This window comes from Ostrinia furnacalis, unplaced genomic scaffold, assembly GCF_004193835.3.
Source record: "Ostrinia furnacalis isolate ACB-3 unplaced genomic scaffold, ASM419383v2 OfSCF2104, whole genome shotgun sequence".
Lineage (NCBI taxonomy): Eukaryota > Metazoa > Arthropoda > Insecta > Lepidoptera > Crambidae > Ostrinia > Ostrinia furnacalis.
In genome coordinates, this window is record NW_021132343.1 from 106,769 (window position 1) to 112,804 (window position 6,036).

Here is a 6,036-nt window from a genome sequence, read left to right on the forward strand (position 1 = left end):
ATCCGTGAGGACATGCGTGACGTCACTCGTGATTTAGGGATAGTGATGTACCATAACCTTCTTCTATCGTGACTTTTTACGTGCGCGTTAAGAGCGTTTACGTCTAGCGTGGCATGTCAAGTTTAGGTAATTTCGATGCTATTTTTATTCACACTAAAATAATTGTGACTGTGTGCGTGTTCTCACGCTCTATAGTCAAGCCAAAATACTTTGATCCACCATCGTAAAAGTGTCAGGCTATCAAGTGACAGCTCAAGGAAACTATAAAATCTTCAAATCTTCCAACACCGACTCCATAATTATAAATCATGGTATACATTAGTCCTAATAAATAATAAATACGTAAATTCTTTATCAAATAGTAAATTATTATCAAAGGTTTTTTACTATTTTGAGAATATTTTATACAGCCTATGTTCAGCATAAAAAAAATTGAATTTAAATGGTGAGAGATTTTTTCAAATCGGTTCTATTCAAAACAAACTTTTCCTGTTAACTATTCTTTTTTTATCCGGAAAATGCATAACATTTCATACCCACCAGCTGCGGGGGCAGCTAGTGGGTTATGTGGGGTTCTTCCTACCAGAAGGCCCCTACACCCACTAAAAACCTGACTGTTTCTGCCATGATCCATATGAGTGATATGAGGGAACGCAAGACATCGCCATTGGCTGTTGCCTGTAGCATTCGTCCTTAGCCGCCACCAGACACCTCCATGTCTAGCGACCGTGGCCTGTTAGGAAGGGACAGTTGGAGACCATAAGCTGTCCTCTTGCGCCCAGGGTGTCGGCGGCGGATAATCGGAGTGTCGGCTGAGGCCTCTCGCTCCCGCTTTCCACTGCTTCTTTCTGTGAAAGAACACTTTCACAGGAAGTAAGCACACTAAACCATAAGATTATTTGTCTCATAAGAATATATTTTATACTAATGTAGATATTGTTTCCGAAAGCGAGCGGGTTCATTCCGTACCTGTACGCTTCTAGTAGGGAATTTAGTGCAAGAACCCCTCCACTTTGGTATAGAAGGCTCATTTTCGCACCAGTTGTTCTTTGGGTGCTCCTGAGTAGATTTCCGTCGGTAGACATCGGGAGCCCCCCCTGTGGTAGCAGGGGGAGGGGGGGCAAGTTTCCTTCCGCCGCGCTTCACTTTAAGGCCCATATCTTCAAAACTATGGGTATTAGGGCAAGTGTGGTGTCATTTTCGGATAATTAAAGGATGGCGAATTCATTTCTAGAACAAACTTTTTGCCTTTTCATACAAAAAAATAGAAATATTGAGTAAAATTCACAAAAACCAAAAAGTATTTTTTTAAATAAACGTCGTTTACTTTTTAACCATTGGAGATAATCTAATAAAAAAAATATGTCCTGAAAGCTACATTTATCAGGATTATAAATATATACCATTGTATGGTACTTTTTTCGAAAAAAGTAGGTGAAAAAAAAATTTTCTTCAGGACACAGCGGGCGAATTTTGATGCGCGTCGGAAAAAAATATTTATTTTATCCATGAATTCATACTATTTGGTTCATAAGCAAGTAAAGATTATTATTTTAGAATTTATTTAGAGTTTCTGGCACATCATGCTACCATGATTTGTATTTTTTCTTAAATTAATTTTGAACTCTATGTGTAAGTCATAAGGTTGAAAATAGTTTAAATACATTTTATTATTGAAAATATCATAAGAAGAAAGCACTAAATAAAGAACTTGAATTTGTCTAAACGTCTAATGATTATTATTAGTATTTTAATTAACATTTTTATTTCTACATACTATTGTACCAGTGATATAACGGAAAGTGAGGAAAGTGAGGATTGATAATATTATCATATGTAGTAGGTACGGGAGATTATTTTTAGAACAAAGGCTACGGCTGTGACCATTATAGTTGTGTTTTCAGACATCACCAGCTTCTGTACTACTTCTTGCACTAGCATCTCACCTTTTCCAGGCAAGCTTCGGCAGCTGGTCAATTGGTCCATGTAGGCTCCATGTTGCTATCGACTCTGGTCCACCCCCAACCAGTCGCGTAAAGGGAAGACTGAGTCGGTTACTTGCAACTGATCCTATACGCGAACCCTTTGATATACTGCCAGTAGCCAATGCTGATACAAAGCTGTCTGGGTTATCTTATGTATGGCCACACCTAAACGTAGTCCACAGCGACCCATTAGGATCTTTATTCTCCCTTTTTTATTCCCTATCATCCAAAAAAATCCTATCCATTAGTTAGGTGAATTAAGCGTCTGAGTGAAAGCCACCTAATAGTCTTCTGATGCCGGATATGCTGACCCAAGCAGACCCATCCTTACAGTATTAAGTGTTTCATGGATCCCACATGTATTCCACATACTCGAGAGCTTCTGTTGTTAGGCCCATTTTGTGGGTCATGTGGTTTGTTTCATAATGCCGAGTTTGCATACCTGTAATTGCTTGGGCTTACCTTTGATAAGTTTTCCATGACCCTGTATTTCCCTTTAGGAATGATTTGGAGAGGCTTATATCGTTGGAGCTTTCCCATTCAGCCCTGTGCTTCTTGGATATGGCCATAAGGTACCTATGCTTTTAGATAAAGGTACTATCAGTTCTGACCCAATAGGATTACTATAAGGATAATAGTGCTGGTTGCGTAATAGTATAAGTTTATTTAANACTTTTGTCGAAAAAAGTACCATACAATGGTATATATTTATAATCCTGATAAATGTAGCTTTCAGGACATATTTTTTTTATTAGATTATCTCCAATGGTTTAAAAGTAAACGACGTTTATTTAAAAAAATACTTTTTGGTTTTTGTGAATTTTACTCAATATTTCTATTTTTTTGTACGAAAAGGCAAAAAGTTTGTTCTAGAAATGAATTCGCCATCCTTTAATTATCCGAAAATGACACCACACTTGCCCTACTACCCATAGTTTTGAAGATATGGGCCTTAAAGTGAAGCGCGGCGGAAGGAAACTTGCCCCCCCTCCCCCTGCTACCACAGGGGGGGCTCCCGATGTCTACCGACGGAAATCTACTCAGGAGCACCCAAAGAACAACTGGTGCAAAAATGAGCCTTCTATACCAAAGTGGAGGGGTCTCCATACAAATCATTGCACTAAATTCCCTACTATTCATGCGTTCTCTAGCAAAAGCTGAAAATGAGTGTTCTGCCCTTTTGAGGGTAGTGTTTATACTGAGCTCTTTGCTTTTTGCTTCGCTGCGGCACATATCACTCTGACGCAGGGAACTATTTGAAACGCTAGTCATCTTTATCTTCTGTTGTTTTGTCACTTTTGTTATGTTGCAACTGTTGAAATTATTACTAACCTGTGTAACAAAATACCAGTGGTGTCACCTAGTGTGTTTTTTGACTAACTAACTTTATTTCGATATTGAATTGAATTTCAATAGCAACTATACCTACATAATGTGTGTGTTGAGAGGTCATTTCCAACCGCCGCTCGTTCGCTTAGGCTGGGCACTGTTGGAGCGTGTCAGTCTGCTGCGGTGACTCACATGCCAAGACTGCAGTGTTAACTGACAACCATCTACAGGCTCTCGGCCTATACGATGGAGGAATGGCCCGAAGCACCCATGGCCCGGTAGAACCTGGGTCGCCCTATGTGTGAGGCGATCATGCCGTCGCACCCACTCCTCTAATACAGGCAGAACTGCCTCTATGGTGCGACGTAAAATTTGGCTGACGGCCAGGCGTACCCTTCAGCACTCTGGGGCCTAGATCCTCAAGCCTCTACCTTTTGGTTTCCACCTCTCGTGGTGCACGTACACGTACATTTCCCCTTGGGACCTATGGTCACCTCGCAACTGGCGTCTATTCTCGGTTGTCGACACTAGCTTTGTCGCCACTGAGGATAAATGGCATAAATAATATCGATTGTCACCAGTGGTGACACATACTTTCCCAGTTGTAGCTACAGGCTTTCTCACAACTTAGGTATGACAAATTAGAATAATACATCCCAATTATGCCTAGTGGGGACGTACACAAATATTGACGCAAATGTCATCGTGCATGACATACGTAAAGTAAAAGTCAAGTAAGACCAGATGAATACAAATATTATTAATTTTATTTTGAACTAGCGGCCGCCCGCGACTTCGTACGCGTGGACCTCGTTTTACTCCTTAGTTCGTAAAATCTGTTGTTTGATATCATGTTGATAGATGGCGTTTCACGGCTTCCCCCGCATGAATATTTACGAACGTCAAAAACAGTAGTTTGTCCAGCACTGTAGATTTTAACCAATGACGATAGATTGCGCTTTTTAGACACGTCTTATTTATTTATTGAAATTTATTTGTCACATATCGTCATAAATTATAGCCTATAATTATGTTAATCTGGTTTATAAACAATAATACTGTAAAGTTTCAACAAAATCCGTTCAGTAGTTTTTGAGTGAAAGAGTAACAAACATCCAGACATCCAAACTTTCGCATTTATAATATTAGTAGGATTGTTATACGTCGCCACTAATGACAATATTTTTTTTCTCATTTATCCTCAGTAGGGACATAGTCAGTGTCCATAGGACTGCGGATACTATGCGGTATCCACGAATTACCTCTGCCTGTGCCTCAGTGATATCATGCGTTGCGCTTTTTTGAACAGTAGGATGCTCCACGACTACACAGCACTGTGCCATACTCGAGCCCCATATAGGACCATATAACGCGCGACGCAAAAGTATAGTCAGCGACTCAGTGCAGCCGGGCCTCCGAGATTAGGCATCAACCGGCTTAGTGCGCCGGCGGTAGCCAAAAGCTTAGGGGTGAGACGATTCAAGTGGCCGTCAAATGACCACTGTCCAACTAACTACAATCCGAGGTACCTACCGCAAAGATTTTCCGACTGTAATATGTTGTGTATGTTCCCCCTACAACTAGGTGGGACCCTGCTGGCAGAGCATTCCTATTAACTATTCTGTAACCACCTATTTATGGCAAATAAATTATTAGTATTATTCCTCTTTATAATATTAGTAGGTATACATACATAACTTGCTGTTCCAAATTTTCGTCATTCGTTTTCGTTTCATCGCTAAAAATAACTTAATTTTATTTTTCATTACGTCTGAAATAGAATTTGTAGTAAAAATAGACTGTAATGAAAAATAACAATAAAATATTTTAATTACCACGTGATCGCAAAATCTACCACCAAGATTTTGCGGATACACTATAAAAGTCCAGCTACCTGTCAAAGATCAACGTACGCGTGACACATGTCAGCAGAGCACCGAGCGACGTGACCTCACTCTGGAACGCCTCGAGGCGGACTGAATTTGAACGATTCGTGCGCGGCGTTTTATAGTACTTTTCAAATACTCATAGAAAAAAAATTACAATGAATTATTTTAAATTTCAAAGTAAATATTTTAGATAAGATATTCTTCTATTATATTAAGCTATTTTTGTGTTGAATAAAGGAAGAATATTGGTGAAAAAATCACTTTGATTTTTGGGTATTTCACGTTCTTTTAATTTGTGATTTCTTATTGTAAAATGCTTAAATCTAAAAATTTTCTCAGATAACTATTTGCCCAAGGATCTATGCTATAGGATATAAATGTTTGTTAAATCGTTTTCACAGTATTTTTATAAAAATTTCAGCTTGTAAACTGACGCTAAAGTGGAAATTTACAAAACCTGTGTGGACTTATCTTGATAGAATTCTTAAATACTACACTAATCGCAATATTTTCTCAATTAACTATTTAGACGACAAAATTGCCTAACTATTTATGCCTATAACATATTTGTAATATTACTGGTTAATGATTGAAAAACGAGTTGAAAAAGTACTGTTTTTGCGCCAAACGGCGTAAACGCTCTTAAAGAAGGAAACTCACGACTTGATTCAATAGGTTGAATTTCAAATGTTAAGACCAATTACAATTTAATATGACTGAGATTGAATAAAGTTGTTTTAATACAGATCTAACTCCTATATTATTATGTATTCTAGCAAATAAATTATTGAATTTGAATTTGAATTTCATAAACGATGCTTGCTTGTGAAGCA